A 20,710-nucleotide genomic window follows, 5' to 3' on the forward strand; every position below is an offset into this window, starting at 1 on the left:
GAAAGTAGAACACTGGGGAGTACCCTCAAAGAGGTAGATCACTGGGGAGTGCCCTCAAAGAGGTAGATCACTGGGGAGTGCCCTCAAAGAATGCATTGTCCCTAACCCTTTTCTCCCCCTCTAGGCCTCCTTCTCTATATATCTCTGTGTATCATCTCTGTGTGCTGTTTTGTTTGGTTTTGTTTGTTTGGTTTGATTTTTAACACAAGGTCTTCTGTAACTCAGATTGACTTTAATTTGCCATGTAGCTCAGCCTGATCTTGAATTCCTGATCCTTTTGCCTTTGCCTCCCAAGTCCTGGTATTACAAACACATACCACACCTGAGCCTTTTAAAGCATCTCTTTGCCATTGTCTAGGGTGTTTTTTTCTTTCTTTCTTTTTTTTTTCTTAGCCTTTTTTTTTTTTCTGGTTTTTCAAGACAGGATTTCTTTGTGTAGTCCTAGCTGTCCTGGAACTCGCTCTGTAGACCAGGCTGGCCTCAAACTCACAGAGAGCTCCCTGACTCTTGGCATGGTTTATTTCTATCTACTTTTCCTTTTTTCTCCTCCCCCTCCCTTCCCCTCCCTCTGTCCTGTTTTCCTTTCTCCCTCTTCTACTCATTTTCTCTACCCCTTCTTTTTCTCTCTTCTCTCTCTTCTGTCCCTCTCTCTGCCATCTCCCCCCCACCTTTTCCCAATTTACACTTACACACTTTACAGTATATTAGGACTTTACACCATATGTCATATAGCTTTTAAGTCATTTCAGTGTTTTCCAAATTTGGTGTGTGTGTGTGTGTGTGTGTGTGTGTGTGTGTGTGTGTGTTTCATTGTGATATTTTTCAACTACTACAAAAGTTCTCAAAATATTTTCCTGACATGTGTGCTTTTGTGCTAAGTTTTGAGCTGATTATTTTTAGATATTTAATTTTTCCACATAACTTTTCTTTAGCTCCCAGCTCTCTGTAATTTCATCTTGACACTTACAGTTTTTGATATATTGAGCGAAGATCTGGAGCATATGTGGTGGTCTGAGGACTACCTTAGGTAGAGTGTCAGTCCTTCCATCTAGTTTGAGTAAGGGTTTCCTGCTGTTCTGTGTTTGTGTGCCAGGACAGTTGGTCCCCAAGCATCTAGAATTCTACCATCTTGCTGTAGGTGCACAGGAATTAAAGACTTACTAGTACATTTTGTTTATTTGAATGTTATGGAATGAACTCAGGTCTTTACATTTGCACAGCAAGTGTTTTGCCCACTGAACCATATTCCCTATCTCCTCCCCACAACCCCTCTAGCATATTTCAAGATGTCTGACAGCCCGCCGGCTGTTAGTAAACTTTAGAGGACTTTGTAACCTTATGTTCTCCCATAAATGTTGTAGTAAGAGCGGCAGGGCTGCATCCCCGGCACCCGGCCGCGCACATGGCTAGCTCTAGCTTATGCCCCGAAATAATTACACGGAAACTGTATTCTTTTAAACACCGCTTGGCCCATTATATCTAGCCTTTTCTCAGCTAACTCTCGCACCTGGACTAGCCCATTTCTTATAATCTGTGTAGCCCACGAGCTGGCTTACCAGGAATGATCTTAACCTGCATCTGTCTGGAGTGGGAGAATCATGGCGACTCCCTGACTCAGCTTCTTTCTCCCAGCATTCTGTTCAGTTTACTCCACCCACCTAAGGGTAGGCCTATCAAATGGGCCTAGCAGTTTCTTTATTGCTTAACCAATGAAATCAACAGATTGATATATGACATTCCCACATCACATAATGATTTTAGTTTTCTTCTGTTGGGTGATTGAAGCAAAGTCACCTTATCTAAATAGTAATTAAAGTAACTCAAAACTCAATTTTGTTCTTTTGTTTGTTTGTTTGTTTGTTTGTGTGTTTGTTTGTAAGAGCTGACCAACTTCACATGTTTTTTTTTTTCTAAATTTAGTCCTGTCATTTAAGGGGTTTCAATTAAAGCCTCAGTTTTGTGGTTGCCTTGTCCTCAAACACCAATACTTTCTACCAATCCTGCAGCAATGTGGCCTCACAGAATGTTCTGTATGGCTCCATAGTGTTCTTATGTTGGTCCACACATGCTAGAAATTAGTCAGTTCCTGTTGGTGAAAGCCAGATGGCAGCCCAAACTTGTTCTGCAAGGATCTCTTCCTCTCGTCTTCTGAGTTTATCTCTCAGAGGTCTAATTTATTTTTGTCTTCTTTACCTGTGATCCATATCTTTAATCTCAACCTTGCAGCCCCATTTCTATTTCCAAATCAGTAAATATAAACAAAGGATCAAGGACTGGCAAGATGGTTCAATAGGTAAAAGTACTTGCCAGGCAAGCCTGAAGACCTGAGTTCAATCCCCAGGACGCACAAAAAGGAGGGGGAGAAAAGCAAGTCCACAAAGTTGTCCGCTGAGCTTCACACGCACACTGTGGGCAGTGTGCAGCCTCCACAGCAACACTAACAATATTTTTTAAAGAAGAAAGGAATCTGATATTGAGCTCCACTTTTCTCCCAGATCTTTGGCACACAAGGCTGGACTGTTCTGGCAGTCTCCCCATGTCTTCAGGGGACCTACTTACTTTCTTCCTTTATATGACATACATAGCTATCCCCTGGAAAATAGATTCTATGTCACTTAGTCTGTGATAGCCTAGAGTGTAAGTTCCGCAATTGACTTTGATATGTATTCATTGCTTACAATGGCAAACCCAATGTGATGATTAATCTTGATTGCCAACTCAGTTTGATCTAGGATCGACTAAGTGGCCTCTGATGGCCATGATAGTGTTTTCTCTAAGGATAAATTGAAAGGACAAGACTCTCTAAGTAGAGACGCACATTTAAAGAAGTCTGAGGTATCTGTGATACTGGGATTATATTTAGGAAGTGGTCTCCTGTGCCAGTGCGTTTAAGTGTACTTCCCACCTTCTGTTCTGTGAAGTTCAGTGTGGTTGGTTTTATGTTGAGGTCTTTGAGCCGCTTGGACTTGAATTTTGTGCATGGTGATAGATATGGATCTATTTGCATTTTTCTACATTGAGATGAACAGTTAATAAATGGGACCTCTTGAAACTGAGAAGCTTCTGTAAATCAAAGAACACAGTCAACAAGACATAACGGCAGCCTACAGATTGGGAAAAGATCTTCACCAACTCCACATCAGACAGAGGACTGATCTTCAAAATATACAAAGAACAAATAATACAATTTAAAAGGGGCGGGGGGAAACAGACCTAAACAGAGAACTCTCAACAGATAAATCTCAAAAGGCTGAAAGACACTTAAGGAAATGCTCAACATCCTAAGCTATCGGAGAAAGGCAAATCAAAACAACTCCGAGATTCCATCTTACACCTGTCAGAATGCCCAAGATAAAAAACACTGATGACATCTTATGCTGGATAGGATGTGGGGTAAGGGGAATGCTCCTCCATTGCTTGTGGGAGTGCAAACTTGTACAGCCACTTTGGAAATCAGTATGGTGATATCTCAGAAAATTAGGAAACACTCTATCTCAAGACCCAGCAATACCACTTTTGGGCATATATCCAAAATACACTCAATCATATCACAATGTCATGTGCTCAGCTATGTTCATAGCGGCATTATTCGTAATAACTAGAATCTGGAAACAACCTAGATGTCTTTCAATTGAAGAATGGATAAATAAATTATAGTACATTTACACAATGGAGTACTACACAGGAAAAAAATGACATCTTGAAATTTGAATGCAAATGGGTGGATCTAGAAAAAACATATTGAGTGAGGTAACTGAGACCCAGAAAGACAAATATGTACTCACTCATAAGTGGCTTTTAGACCTAAAGCAAAGAAAAACCAGCCTACATCCGACAATCCCAGAGAACCTAGAAAACAAAGAGGACTCTAAGAGAGACATACATGGATCTACATAGGAAGGATAAAAAGACAAGATCTCCTGAGTAAATTGAGAGTGTGGTGGTAACAGAAGAGGGTGGAAAGGAAGAAGGAAGAAAGAGAGGGGAGTGGAGAAAAATGTATAGCTCAATAAAAATAATAAAGTAAATAAATAAAGCCTCATTGCAGCTAGAAGAAGAAGGAGGAGGAGGAGGAGGAGGAGGAGGAGGAGGAGGAGGAGGAGGAGGAGGAGAAGGAGAAGGAGAAGGAGAAGAAGAAGAAGAAGAAGAAGAAGAAGAAGAAGAAGAAGAAGAAGATGATGATGATGATTCTGAGGTAAAAGCACTGCTGCCAGCCTTCCTTCTCTCCCTACTGGTGAATGCATCTCCTTTGCAGCTGCCACTGATCTTGTCATCCTTGGTGACATCAGAACCAAGCCTCTTCGACCGTCCAACATGAACTGAAGAGCAGCAGCCCTCCCAGAATCCTCCAGGCCTTTAACACTGAACTGTAATTAGTGAAGCATCTGGACCTGCAGACTGAGCATGCCCTGGGTCCTCAGCCTCTCTAGCATGCGGATGAGCCCTTATAATGTAAGTTGGTACGATGAATTCTCTTTACAATGTGTATGTTCATTCTATCCACTCTGTTTCCTTTATAGACCCTTGACTAATATGCATAATTTCTCATACAGTCTCATATACATGCAAGTCTCTGTCAGGAACACCGTCACAGCTCCTCTGCATGGACGATCTCTATAGGACTCGTTTTCTTACACAAGTGCAGAAGGGGTTAAATGACCCATATCTATGAGCACATAAAATACTGTGTCCTTATCCTCACATTTATCCCACTATATTCTAGCCTGTGCGTTTCTGTGTTTATCTCCCATATTAGACTGGGGTTCTTTATGAACATGGACTGTTCTATCATCATTTCTGTTGCAGTCACAAATAACCTGACAAAAAGTATTTTTTTTTTATTAAGGAAGGGATCTATTTTGGATTACAACCCCAGGTTACAATCCGTCATTTAAGGAAAATCAAGTCAGGAATTCAAGAAGCTGCACATCAACACCCATAGGCAAAAGCAGGGAAACAAATGGATCCTTGCTTACTTGCTCAACCAGCTTTGCCCTTATGTGGCAGAATCAATCTAGGAGTTGATTCTGCTCACAGTGGGCTGGGTCTTCATACATCAATTAGCAATAAAGATAACCGTATCCACAGATATACCAAAGGCTAATCTGATCGGGATTACTCCTCATTAATGCTTTCTTCCCAGGTAAATGTAGGTGATGTCAAGTTGATAGGTAAAATTCAGCAAAATTCACCAACACAGGAAGCATCTCATCATTCCCTTGCATAAGTATTTAGAAAAAGTGTTTTTGCATTCACTAGTAACCTTCCCTCCAGGTGGACTGTCATTTTCATTTTCCTCTTCCCTGTCCAAGTCCCTGAATAGCTTCTGGATCTATCCCAACACATTTGGCCTTTTGATCCTCTGAGACCAATTTCCCTTCTCACCTTTCTTTGCCTAATCAGCAGGGAGCATCCCTGATCCTGCTACCAACCTTGGCTGTCCTTCACAAATCCGCTCTGTTGCCTGGCGGTGGTGGCGCACGCCTTTAATCCCAGCACTCAGGAGGCAGAGGCAGGCGGATCTCTGTGAGTTCGAGGCCAGCCTGGTCTACAAGAGCTAGTTCCAGGACAGGAACCAAAAGCTACGGAGAAACCCTGTCTCGAAAAATCAAAAAAAAAAAAAAAAACCAAAAAAACAACAACAACAACAAAAAAAAAACAAATCCGCTCTGTTTTCATAGAGAAGGAATGTTGTCTTTCTTTTGAGTGTACATGTGTGAGCTTTTGAACGTATTAATTCAATCAGTAAATGCAGATAGAGCTGTAATGTATTTACAGACTTCTATGAAAGACATGGCAGGTTTCATTCATCAAAGCTCTTCTCAAGGGGAGCTGGAAAGTTGGTTCAGTTGATAAAGTATTTGCCGTGAAAACATGATCTGAATTCAAATCTTCAGTGCCTATGCAAAAAAAGGCAACCATTGTAGCAAGCCTCTGTATACCCATTGATGGGGAGGTTAAAACATGGAGAATCCTTGGAGCTCATTGGCCTGCCAGTTTAGCTGAATAGGGAAGCTCCAGATTCAGTGAGAGACTCTGACTTAAAAAATAAGGTGGAGAGTGATTGAGGATCCTCTTGATGTTGACCTCTGGCCCCTACATACATATGCAGGCTCATTTGAACAAACATACATGCACAAAGCCATAAGAACACATATATACACCACACCAAAAATATGATGGGCAAATGTCTTTATCTTGAGGAAACGTCTTTGAGTCGTGAGAGTCTGGGATGCTGCTGGTTTTCTAACCCAGAGTGCACAGCCTGCTGAGAAAAGCTGCGTGGCCTCATCTGCCCACTCACGCAGAGGTGGGGAATGTTCCCTGAATTGCCCTGAGCTATTTCACAATGCTGAGACAGTGATGTCATGTTGGAACTTTTCTAGATAGATGCCAGGAGGGTGGGAGGGGAAATCAAAACTTGTTGACAACCTAAGGAAAAATATCTTCCCACAGGGAAGCTGTGGTTAAGACTAGCTAATGTGTATGCTGCTGATGAGAGCCTTCTCCTGAAGGTCATTTTGTTTTATAGCTTACCTGTTTGACCAGTTCACATGGTATGTGTTTGTATGTGTGTATCTGTGTGTGTCTGCGGGTATTCTTTTATATTCTCTATGTGTGTTCTTTTGTGTGTCTGTGTGTCTTATGTGTGCTTGTGTATTCTTGTCTCTGTATTTGTTTGTATATGTATGTCTGTGTATGATATGTTTGTGTCTATACATGTTCTTGTCTCTGTATTTGTGTTTATATATGTATGTCTGTGTCTATTTGTGTGTATGTCTGTTTGTGTGTGTCTATGTGTATCGGTATCTCTATAGCTGTCTGTGTGTATGAACACTTATGCACACTGGGTGGTGGGAATGAAAGGGAAGGAAAAGGTCTTTTTTCCTTCCGCAATCCTGTGAGTCTCTTTAGGCATCACTGCCACACTTCTCATGGCTCTTGGAAGAAGGCTGTTAGATATTATAAAATAAATGCAGAAATCATCTAGTCTCTTGTACTTCTTGTTAAAAATTATGTTTATCATTGCAGATGTGGCCTCATATGTATACATGTGCCCATTGGCCACAGCACTAGTGTGGAGGTCAGAGAAGGAGCTCTCAACCACTGAGCTGGCTCTTCAAGTCCTGGTACGTATTTTTCTATAGGTTTTCTATGTCTTGACAAAAAGTTCAATGATGTATCTTGTTCTGGTTAGGTATCTATTATTATCATGAAACATCATGACCAAAACAAGTTGGGGAAGAAAGGGTTAAGTTTATTTGACTTATTGACTTACACTTCCACATCACAGTCCGTTGCTGGAAGTCAGGAACCCAGGCAGGGCAGGAAGCTGGAGGCAGAAGCTGATGCTGAAGCCATGGAAGGGTGCTGTTTACTGGCTTGTTCCCCAAGGCTTGCTCAGCCTGCTCTCTCATAGACCCAGAACTGCCAGCCCAGGGCTGGCACCACCCATGATGGGTTGAGCCCCCTCACATCAATCACTAATTAAGAAAATGCTGCCACAAGCTTTCCTATAGCCCAATCTTATAGATGCACTTTCTCAGTTGAGGCTCCCTTCTATGACTCTAGCTTGTCAAGTTGACAATATCTCTCCTGGACACACCTTGTACTAGCATCTGCAGCAAATGAGAACACCTAAAATTCCTTTAAATACCAGGGGCTGGGGAAGGCATGAAGTTATCTGGTGTAAATTGACCCCCTTCTTTGTTTTAAAGGATTATGCCCAAAGAACCCATGCTACCAGTCTGGTTACTACATTGCAACCCCCTCAGACCCATGCCCATTTGCCTTTGAAGAGACACCTTATAAACTGCAAAGTGTAATCCATCATTCACTGTGTGTGAAGACTCAGAGGTGAGTGATTTAGTTAATATGACTTTATTGGGAGCTAGGGACCTGGCTCAGTCAGTGAACTGCTGGCTATGCAATACCTGGACCTGAGTTTGATCCCCAGAACCCACATAAAAGCTGGGCACACTTCTCACAGTGCTGAGGAAGCAGAGGCAGCAAACTGCCTGGGGGCTCAACCAGAGAGCCCCAGAGCCCTAGGATAGTCCCAGTCTCAGAAAGGAAAGTAGAAGGATCCTGTGAAACAACGCTTAAGATTGAAATTTGACACCCACACATTTGAGCACAGACACCTCTGCACACATGCCTATACATACATGCAGACACGAAGTGTTATCTCACTATGTCTATCTCTCCGATGACTCTGCAATGAGTAAGTTTGCTGAGGAGGAAAGTGATAGGGAGGAAGACGAGTCACTTCCCCGAGGCAAGGAAGCTGGACTAGAACCTGGATTAGCAACACAGTGACACTCTATGGACTAGCTCTCTCTCGAGGACCACAACGTTATTCAGATCCATGGTGTTTGACCTAACTTCTGTGTCTTCCAGGATGTCTGAACTTTGGTTCACATTTTGCTGACAGGTCTGCCTGACTCAACCTGTGTTCAGCCCATCTAATTATGCCCGGCCTGGTACTAAAGTCCAACAGCAGCTAAGTGCCAGACTCCCTTGGGAAATGCCAGATGACTCAATGTTGGATCTTCTAATCTTAATACTCACTTGGTGACCTCTTTTTGTGAACCGTTGGGAAGATAACAAGAAAGAAACAAAATCGACGAGGGGTGATATAGCTCAGTGGACAAAGGACTTGCTGTGCAAGCATGAGGATCTGAGTTTGGAACCCCAGCACCCATGTGAAAAGCCAAGCATGGTGGCACGGTCTTGTGATATTAGTACTAGGCAGGGCGAAATGGCGCTGGCTAGCCTGCCTAGGCAAATGGCACGCAGCAGGTTCAGTGTGAGATTTCACCTGCTCTCGTTTCATTTCTGCTGCTATGATAAAACACCCTGACAAAGAGCATCTTAGAGGGAACTGGATTTATTCTGCCATAATTCCAGATTACGATCTGTCATTGCAGGGAAAGCTACGGTGGCAGGAAGTTCCAGCAGCTAATCGCATCACCGCCACAGTGGAGATGACTACAGGCATGCTGCCCAGATGGTTTTCTCTAGACTTAGACGGTCCAGCAACCCCTACCTAGGGAATGGTGCTGCCCAAAGTAAGCTGTGTCTTCCCACATCAGACAACATGATTAAGAAACCCCACCCCCCGGGGGTTCCTTGGACTTCCCACAGGACAGGGAACCCTGATTGCTTTTTGGGCTGGGGGGGGGGACTTAATTGGGGGAGGGGGAGGGGGAGGGAAATGGGAGGCGGTGGCGGGGAAGAGACAGAAATCTTTAATAAATAAATAAATTAAAAAAAAACCTGAAAGGCCAATAGCTAGGCAGATTTCCTGGAAGAGAGGATGCTGGGAAGAAGAAAGGCAGAGTCACCAGTCAGACTTGGAAAAAGCAGGATGGGCAAATGAAGGTGAGGTAAAGAGTGTGTGAAAAAATGTAGATGAAAAATTATGGAGTTAATTTAAGTTATAAGAGCTAGTTGGAAACAAGCCTAAGCTATTGGTTGAGCTTTCATAATAATTAAAAATTTCCATGTTGAAAAAAAAAAAAGAAACCCCACCCCCATAAGCATGCCCATAAGCAAACCTGGTCTAGACAACCCTTCACTGGAGTCCTCTCCCCAGGTGAGTCTAGGACCTATCAAGATGGTGGCACTTAAAACAGACCCTCACAGTCTCAAAACAGGTAAGTAAGGAGGAGAGTCAATTGAGGAAAACATCCCAATGTAAAACACTTTGATCTCTGTTCACATCCACATGGGTAAGCAAAGCTACACACACACACACACACACACACACACACACACAGACAGAGAGAGAGAGAGAGAGAGAGAGAGAGAGAGAGAGAGAGAGAGAGAATCCCCAAAGAAAATCTCCAGATCCATAGGAAACCCCAAATTATATCTGCAAATTCTTTTGGGATTTTCGCCCTTCATGGTTGAGCCCAGAGAAGAAAGTTAACTTTGAGCTGGAGACCTACCCTTGACACATTTTTTCCTCTTTTAATCAGGCTCTCAAGGTTCCAAATGGGGCTTTTAGCTACATGATTTTTAGAGGTTTCTTACTTTTCTGAAAAAAAATCTGTAAGCAATCTCCAATCTACAAGCAAGCTTTAGAAAAAGAGGCGGAGACGGAAGGACAGTGAGAAAAACAGTTTCAGGAGCAACCCCTCTGTAAGGGAAAACCTAAGACCTCAATTACGTACAGCTGAAAATATCTCAATCCTCCACGATTACTCTTGACATAAGCCCCGCAGCAGCGCTCCGTGTGTGAGAGGAATTACTCCAAGGGCTTCTCCTTTCTTATTGCCCACTTATTTTTCTGAAAAGCCCACTTCTGAAATCCCTTGTTTTACAGGAATGCGCACGCTTGCTGGGTTTTCATCTTAAATGGATTTCAACCGGAGACATTTTTCCTGCGGGCAACCGTGCAGCCAGCTTTTTTGGAAGTCAGCTTCATCTGAGTGCGCAGAATCTACTCTCTGAGAAGACGCACACCAGCCAGTGACCACAACAAGACAAAAACATCACGTAAATTAAAACGTAGGGACTGAGGAGATAGCGCAGACACTAGGATCTGAGTCTGAGCCTCAGAATCCACGTATTAGCCAGAAGCAGTGCGCAGGCCTGTAACACCAGCACGGGGGGAGGTAGAATGAGAGATGGCTTCCTGGGTTAAGGTTCTGTCGCCATCAAGTCTAATTACGTGAGTTCGAATCCTGCGACCCACAGGGTGGAAGAACTGACTTCTTCCAGTTGTCCTCTGACCTTGACTGGTCTCTCTCTCTGTCTCTCTCTCTCTGTCTCTTTCCTCTCTCTCTGTCCTCTCTCTCTCTCTCTCTCTCTCTCTCCCCTCTCTCTCTCTCCTCTCTCTCTCTCTCCTCTCTCTCTCTCTCTCTCTCTCTCTCTCTCCCCCCTCTCTCTTTCTCTCCTCTCTCTCTCTCTCTCTCTCTCTCCTCTCTCTCTCTCTCTCTCTCTCTCTCTCTCTCTCTCTCTCTCTCACACACACACACACACACACACACAAGCAGGGTGTCAGATCAGTGCCTTACTCTCTAGAGCAGAGTCCTAATTTCCAGTCTGGCCTTCAGTTGGCAGTGGTCTAACACCCAGCTCTCTCCACGTGCTCTGAGAGTCCCCAAAGCCTGCAGTGTTGTAGAGAGGGGTCAGTATTCGCTGGCTTCTGACTCAAGTCTCAGGTTAACCCATCCATTCTCATTTTCCATGCTCTTGGTTCTTGTTCCTGTTCAGGTTCTGATTTTTGAACAACAGCAGCAAACCTTTTCCAAATGGGTTTGAATGAAAGTAAAAGAAATTCACTTTGATGAATCAGATATTAGCTCTTACTTTTGAATCATATCAGATGCCTTACTGCCAAGGCACGGGGACTTGAAAGATGACTCAGTTCAGGACCCACCATGAAAACATGAGCCTAAATTTGATCCCAAGTATGGTTGCATACACTTGTAATCACAGTGCTGGTGGGGTAGAAACAGGCAAATAGATCCCTGACCTCCCTGGCTAGCCAGCCAGCCTCACCTACTTGGCTCGCTCTAAAGAAGCCTTAACCCACTGAGCCGGTGAGAGACCTTCTCTCAAAATAGGTAGACAGGGTTCCTGAAGAGGATACCCAAGGTTATTTTCTGGTTTACATACCCACATGAAAATGTGTGCATACCTATGCATTTGTGTGCTAGCGTGTACGTGAGCACACACGTGCGCACGCGCACACACACACACTCATACTAAAACAGGGTGCCTTAGGCTTGGTGTGTTGGTAAATGACTTTAATCCCAGCAGTGAGGAGGCAAAGGCAGGCAGATCTCCATGAGCTGAAGGCCTGCATCAGAGTTACATAGTGAGACCTATCTCAAAGTATGTGCACGCATGTGTTGCCAGAGGCATTGGGAGATGGCTCAGTATGTAAGAACACTTGCTGTACAAGCTTGAGAGCCTGAGATAGGCTCCCCAGCACCCACATAAAAAGCCGGATGTAATCACTGTGGTACCCTCACCCCTTATTCTCAAAGGGGCAAGAAGAAATTTCCTAGCAGAATGTTTTCCCAAGAAGATAGTTTCCCCCTCTCCCACCCAGGAGATTGCGAGCCAGCCACCTGGTACAGGCTGATAAAGATGGCCTAACTCAAGAACAGTGGCCTTGCTCTAAAAACAAGGAAAAAGCTAACTTAACAGAATGGGAGGGAGCAAAAGTCCTTGTACCCATGCCAAAGCATCTTCAAAGATTCTCTTTGTAGTTATGCCTTTAAAAGCTTACCCCACAGAGGAGATACAACTCCTCTCTACCTTGTTGTAACAGGGATGGAGATGAGTTCCAAACATGTTTGTATTATGCTGATTAAACCTTGCTTATTACAGTCTGGGCCTCTCTGGTGGTCTCTCTCTGGGTGTTGTAATCTGGGCACAACAATCTCATGCTGGGCTGTACCCCAGTCCTGGGGGAGGCAGAGACAGGAGGATCACTGGGGCTTGCTGGCTAACAACCTAGTTCCGAGCTCAGTGAGAAACACTGTCTCAAGTGAATGAGACAGTGTCAAAACAGGTCAGCCACTCCCTCCTCTAGCCTCTACACATATATCCATGTGCACACATATACCTGTTACACACACACACACACAGATGAGAGAGAGAGAGAGAAAGAGAGAGAGAAGAGAGAAAGAATGGAAGGAAGGAAGGAAGGAAGGAAGGAAGGAAGGAAGGAAGGAAAAGGCTATAGGACATGAACCAATCAAAAAACAGACTGTGGGGAATCCAATCAAATTCTACCCCTTTCCCGGGTCTCAGCTCCCAGCCTGTTGGAGCTCTTCTTCTATATGTTGAAAACTTCAGTTGGAAAACCTAGCCATGGCTCATCCTAGTTGCTTAGCCGCTTTATCTATCTATACATACTGTGTGGCACCACCAAGCCTCCTCCCCTTGCACGGTCTTCTGGAGACTCCCATCGTCCAAGCATTATGGTGTTTTCCAGAAGTATTTCATTTTAATGGAAACGTGTATCACCATATTTAATCAATCAGGATGATTGACAACAGCAACCGTTGGTTCCTGCAGCAGATGCTGCTGCTGCCTCATTCTTATTCCAGTTTCATTTCTCAATCAAATCCATGTGTAAAAATTCTAATGCGCTGCCAACCCAGTGTAATAAAACCTCCGCCAAAACGCACACCAGGCTCGACAGAAACTGATAACTCCAAGTGTGGGAAAAGTTAAGTTTGGAAAAATCACTTATGACAACCCCTGCATTTGAGTTTTATGGAGAAGAGATGCATCGTCTCCCTGTCGCTAGCTTGAATGGGCCAAATTCATGGATTTGTCCTGAAACAGAAAATAATCATTCTGAAAGCAATGTGTTCCCAAAAGCTGGCAGAAGCAGCTTTTTAAAACAGCACAGAAATCATCCTTAAAATTGGCCGAGTTTGTCTGAGAGCCACGGTTGGTGTCATGGGGTAATAAATTTGGGCTTGAGCAGCATTGTTTTTTATGGTGGCGCAGACTGCTAAAAGATGATGTATCGCTGGCCATCACGCATAGAACCAGCAGCTTTCAAAGTTAATGATTCATAGAAGAATAAAGGTAACCTAATTATAGGAGCACCGTGGACAGACCCCACTTGCTCTACTCAGATTCTGAACTATAGATGGTTAGTAACTGGGGAGCACACGTACAGTTCTGCAAGACGTTATTATTGCCAAACACTAAGTTAAAGATCAGAGATGGGACTACCTGCGAGAGAGTACATCCACAGCCCAGAGACCTGGAAGTGACGTGGGTTAAAATGGTGTCCCAAACCCATCTCACCCCAGGCCTCAGCACAGGGCCATATTTAGAAATAGGATAGAATATATACATATATAACACATACACACACACACACACACAGCTAGTTAAGATAACATGATTCCACTTCTTGGGAACCTAGAAACCACTCAAGGTAGGGCAGTAGAGAATCAATAAAGAGAAGCCAAACTGAGGGGATTCTGGAAAAGAAAAATCAAGGAACTTTGTCAGGAACCTCAGAGGCAAGTGTCATCAACAGAACACAAGAGGTGGAAGAGAGAATCTCAGACATTGAAGACACCAAAGGAAAAAATGGATACTTCAGCCAAAGAAAATGTTACATAGAAAAAATTCATGGAAGAAAACATCCAGGAAATCTGGAACACTATGAAAAGACCAAATCTAAGAATAATAGTATTAGAAGGCAAAGAAGCCCAGGTCAAAGGCACAGAAAATATTTTCAACAAAATCCTAGAAGAAAATGTTCCTAACCTAAAGAAGGACATGCCTATCGAATACCAGAACCACACAGATCACCAAATAGACGGGACCAGAAGAGGAAGTCCCCTCTGCACAAAATGATCAAAAAATTAAGTGTATGAAACATAGAGAGAATTTTAAAAGCTGCAAGGGAAAAGGACGAAGTAGCATACAAAGGTGGACCTAATAGAATTATATCTGACTTCTCAATTGAGTCTCTAAAAACCAGAAAATTCTAGACCAGCAGCTCTCAACCTGTGCGTCACAACCCCTCTAGGAGTTGCATAGCAGATATTTACATTACAACTCATAGCAATAGCAAAATTACAGTTATGAAGAAGCAATGAAATAATTTTATGGTTGGGGGTCATCACAACATGAGGCACTGTATTAAAGGGTCGAAGTATTAGCAAGGTTGAGAACGAATGGTCTAAACAGATGTTCTACAAACTCTAGGAGGCCATAGATGCCAGCCCATGATAGTAGCCCCTGCACACTTTTGATCACAATAGATGAAGAAAATAAGACATTCCATGATAAAGACCAAATTTAAGCAATAACTATCTACAAATCTGGCCATACAGAAGGTGCTAGAAAGAAAACTCCAACCTAAAGAGTTTAACCACACCCAAGAGAACACAAAGAATAAATAATCCCAGGGAGCGGGAGGAGGGGAGGGAGTGGGAAATAGATTTGGCATGTAAAACAAGAAGAGACAGTTTAAAAAAAAATAAATTAAAAAGCAAACAAACAAAAAGAAGCAAATGATTATACCGTTGGTCCAGAAGGTGATATATTAAAACCAAGGGGTAGGAGATTTGGGGATTGTTGCCACTAAATCAGCTCTCTAAATGGGAAGTGGGGGCAAGGATGCTAACTGATTATTAATAAAAAATTGGTACTTGAACATTAAAACAAAGAATAAATTATCCCTTACTAGCAATTCTTAAGAGAGGAAACACATACTCAGGCACACATGTATATGCATGCACACACCACCACCACACAACAACAAAACAACAAGAATCAACAACAAAATAACAAAAGCACTGATCATTGGTTTCTTTCAACATTGATGGTCTCAGTCCCAAATAAAAAGACACAGATTAATGATAGATATGAAAACAAGATCTGTCCTGTTGCTGCATCCAAAATATACACCTGAACATCGAAGATAGACATCACCTTGGAGTAAAAGGATGGGAATAGACTTTCCAAATAAATAGACCTGAGAAACAAGCTGATGTAGCCATTTTAGCATTTGACAATATATATTTAAAATCAAAACAATCAGAAGATATGGGGAAGGACACTATATACACATCAAAGGAAAAACCCACCAAGAGGACATTGCAATTCTTAACATCAAGGTACCAAATATAGAACATGTAAATTCCCAAAGGAAGCATTGCTGCATCTTAAATCACATGCTGACCCTCACACACTGAGAGTGGAAGATTTCACACCCCACTCTCACCAGCAGACAAGTCATCTAGATAAAACCAAAGCCAGAAATGCTGGAGCTAACCAACATCATGAACCAGATGGACATAACAGATATTTAGAGAACATTTCACCCAAAAGCAAAAGAATATACCTTCTTCTCAGAATCTCATGGAACTGTCTCCAAAACTGAACACTTACTTGGGACACAATGCAAGTGTCAACAGATACAAGAAAATTGAAATAACTCCCTGTGTCGTATTGACCAGTACAAATAATACTGGATGCCAACTACAATAGAAACCTCAGAAAGCTTAAAAACTCATAGAAACTGACCAACTCTATACTCAATGAAAACTGAGTCAATAAAGAAATTAAAAATTTACTGGAATTGAATGAACATTAATATACCACATACCCAAACTTAAGAGACACAATGAAATAGGTTCTAAGATGCAAATTCAAGCACTAACTGCCTATGTTTAAAAAAAAAATGAAGTGATCTCATGATAGTAACTTAGCAGCACACCCAAAGGCTCTAGAATAAAAAGAAGAATTCAAACCCAAAAGGAATAGATAGCAAGAAATAATCAGCCAGGTGGTGGTGGCAGCGCATGCCTTTAATCCCAGCACTCGGGAGGCAGAGGCAGGCGGATCTCTGGGAGTTCGAGGCCAGCCTGGTCTACAAGAGCTAGTTCCGGGACGGGCACCAAAGCTACAGAGAAACCCTGTCTCGAAAAAACAAAAACAAAAAAAACAAACAAAAAAGAAATAATCAAATTCAGTTGAAATCAATAACACAGAAACAAACAAACAAACACAAAGAATCAAATGAAACAAATAGTTGGTTCCTTGAGAAAGTCAATGGGATTGACAAGCCCTTAGCGAAATTAGCTAAAAGACAGAGAAAAAATACCCAGTTTAACAAAACTAGAGATGAAAACTGTAGACACAAATTAATCCAGAAGAATTCATATTTCCCAGTGACTTCATAGTCATGGTGACGTCGTAGCACAAAGCGTTGCTCCTGTACCTGTGGTGAGGTGGGAGTAAATAAAGCTACTATACAGTTCAGTCCACACAGCTGTGTACAGTGCCCTGGATCATGAGGAGATCTATGGCACTGGGTTCTGTTATGGCACAATCATTTTAGACACTGTGAAGATGTGTCTTGGTTAAGGTTCATCCTGATTGGTTTAATAAAAGACTAAATGGCCAGTAGCTAGGCAGGAGAGGTTTAGTGGGACTTGGGACAAACAGAGAGTGTAGGGAAGAAGAAGAAGAAGTTGCCAGCCAGACACAGAAAAAGCAGGAGATGAACATGTCATGCTGAAAATGGGTACCCCCACATGGTAGAGCATTGATAAGAAATACAGGTTAATGTAAGTTGTAAGAGCTAGTTAGTAAGAAGCCTGAGCTATTGGCAAACCATTTATAATTAATAAATTTCAGTGTGGTTATTTGGGAGCTGGCTGGTGGGGTAGAGTTGACAGACAGGATAGAGAAAAACTTCCTACAGGGTCCTGCATCTATTATGTACCTTAAATTTAAGGTGCCTAAGATATTTTTATCCACATGTATATTGAACTTCAAGCATATTTCCTCTGAACCCACAACCCACATATCTCTCCCCCTCCCACTAGTCATCCTTCTCCTAGTGAGCTTTGCTTTTATGCCATATGCACATATATGATTTTGCAAATCTATCTTCATAGATTCTAAGGCCCATGAATGAGAAAAAAACATGATTTATTTGTTTTTCTAATCATCTCCAGCTGTGTCCATTTCCTGGCAAATTTCATTCCTCTTATTCTAAAGATTTATTTTATTTTTATTTATGTATATGTGTATGCCTGTGGAGGCCAGGAGAGGGCATCATTTACTCTGAAGCCCAAGTCACAGGCAGTTAGAAGGCTCCAGTGTGGCTGCCAGGAACCACACTTGAATGCTGCAGAACAGCAGAAAGTTCTTAATTGTTGGGCCATCTCTCTGGTCCCACATTCTTCTTTCTCATTGAAAAAAAAAACTATTGTTATGGCTGGACAGATGACTCCAAGGTTTAAAGCACTTGTTGCTCTTGCAGAGGACCCAGGTTCAGTTCCCAGCACCAGCATGATTGTTCTCAACTACGTGTAATTCCATTTCAGAGGATCCAACACTCTTTTCTGGTCTCTTTGGCACCAAGCAAGGTATAGCACATAGACATACAGGCAGGTAAAACACTCATGCATATAAAATAAAATAAAATAAAATAAATAAGTACTTAAAATTTGAAAACAATTATGTATACATATCATATATACACACATACTTAAAATGAAATAAAAATTTTAAATACGAATAAACATCTATAGTAAAACAATGGACTATGTTGTACTGACAGAAACCCCATATCGCATGCTTACCTCATCTGGATGATATCAGCCAGCTATGATATATGGCTCCATTCTGTTTGGGAAGACAACTGATGTGGGTGTTGATATTTCAGATGGAGGTTTGCTTGTCTAGGCACACCCGACAGGGAAGTCTGCCAATCAGTAAGATTTGTTCCCATGCCCAGAACCTGATATCATTTCTATTCCTCTTTCTTAAAATTTACTTGGTAGGATTGAAAAGGTGGGTCAGTGGCCAAAGTCCTTTTTACGTGGATGTAAGAACCTGACTCCAGATTTTCAGAACACATACAAAAGTGGGCATGGAGTCTTGCCACAACCTCAGATCTCAGGCGGCAGAGACAGGAATTCCAGGGCAAGCTGGCTAGCTGAATCAATGAGCTTTTGATTCAGCAAAAACACTTTACCTCAGTAAATAAAATGTAGAACTTCTAGAGAAAGACAAGACGCCAACAGCCTTTGTCAGCCTGTGATCTCAACACATGAGCACACACGGGCACAGATCACATATGTGCACCCACACATACGCAACCATGAATACACACCCTTATGCCACACTCACCGTCACACTGATAAAACAATTAAGTTGGCAGCTAACTAAGAACAAACAGGAGTGGGAAAGATAAAGAGTCTCAAGGCAACATTTCTCTTTCTTCGCCCTCACACTGGATGGGAAGCTGAGGAATGATGAGCACATGACTAAGGAAAACAGAAAAACGATCCCTAAGAAATTGATTAAGATAAAGCGAGACTTCCATGACATCAAATCCAAAGGTGAAACCACAAAAAAACAGAACTCTATTTTTTTTACTTTTATACAATGTATTCTAACCAATTTCCCCTCCCTCACCCCAGATCCTCCCACCTCCCCACCCATTCATCTCTGTATCATCTTTCTCTCTCCCTTTAGAAAATAAACTTGCAAGCTGAAGAACTGACAAACTGGAATAAAACAAAAGAAAAAGCACAAGAAACACATATACATATATATGTACTATATAGGTGTATATATACATATATATGTATATATAGGTGCATATATACATATATGTGTACTATATAGGTGTATATATACATATATGTGTACTATATGGGTGTATATATACATATATATGTGCTATATGGGTGTATATATACATATATATGTACTATATAGGTGTATATATACATATATATGTGCTATATGGGTGTATATATACATATATATGTACTATATAGGTGTATGTATATATATATATGCAGACAGACACACACCATAAAGACACAAAATTAAAAGTCATAATGTATAAACAAAGTAACATTTTTTTAAAAAAAGCCCAAAGTTTTATGAAACAAAAAAAAAACACTCAAAACACTGAATTCATTTTCTGTTGGTCATCCATCGCTAGGCATGAGACCTACCTTCAGGTGTGATTTGTATACAGAGTAGGACTCTGCTGGAGAAATCTAATTTTTCCTTATGAGTGGGTTACTTGTAGAATAAGGGACTGGGTGGGAAGTATGTATCTCCCAAGGAAGAGAACATAGAATACATAGTTCTGGAGGGACAGAGGGGAGAGACAGAAGAGGAAGATTGAAGTGGGAGAGGGAAGTGGAGAGAGCATACAGGGAAGGGCAGCCAACACTAAGATCCATTTGAAGGGTCATGTGGAAATCTACTGCAGTAGAACCTTCCTAAAGTATACACACATGTGAAAGAAATCGAAATGGAACTACCAAATAATGGGGAGATAAATCCCCAACAAGACATCTCTTGCCACCAAGTAAAATGTCCAGTGCCAGAACTGGGTTACATCTAATTGAATTGTTGACCAAAGGCGCACCATGGAAACCCCCAAGCAATCCAGGTGATGGTCAAGGCTACTGGCTGTTCTCTACAAACTGACGGTAAGGTTCTATTGCAGAAAACAGCACCTGTATATCTCATTGAACACAAAGAATTTGTGCCTAGCTAGAGCCTTTACTGTTACTGACTAGTGTTTGTGGTATTGGAAGGTATTCTGTATGAAACCAGATGAGAAAGGTAAACACTAACCTAGCTACAAAGCCTGAGATCTACAGTGGTCTGCCTGCAAGATACACTGTTGCAATAGTGGCTTGGTGCTGTGAGAGTAACCAACCACTCTCTGCTCAGATATAAGGTCACTGTTTGAGTGACAAGAAACTGAGACTGGCTAGGCCATGGACCTAGGGGAATATCAAACACTATTGTTCTGCTAAGGGATGTAGCAATAGAATGACTCCTAACAATAACTCTGTTATACCCATAGATCAATGTCTTGTTCAATCACTATCGGAAAGTTCTCACGAGTGAACGTGTCCATGGATGAAACATGATTAATAAAAGCTCAGGGTCAGAAATTTGGGTTCAACCTGAAGGTCCGAAAAGCAAAACCATCAACACTGCCCATTTTCTATGGCTACTCGGATTAAAGGTGTGTGTTATTATAGCTACTAAGATTAAAGGTGTGTGCTACCATAATCTGGTCTGTAAGGTTGACCCGTGGGACTGTTTGACTCTCAGATCTTCAGGCAGTCTTTATTTATTAAAATACAATTGAAATGCAACTACACGTGGAAGCCAGAAGTAAGGAATCAAATATCCAGTAGCTCACAAGCGATTGTGA

This window comes from Microtus oregoni, unplaced genomic scaffold (assembly GCF_018167655.1).
Source record: "Microtus oregoni isolate MIOR12 unplaced genomic scaffold, Mior012 000003F_ref0000135, whole genome shotgun sequence".
Classification (NCBI taxonomy): Eukaryota; Metazoa; Chordata; class Mammalia; order Rodentia; family Cricetidae; genus Microtus; species Microtus oregoni.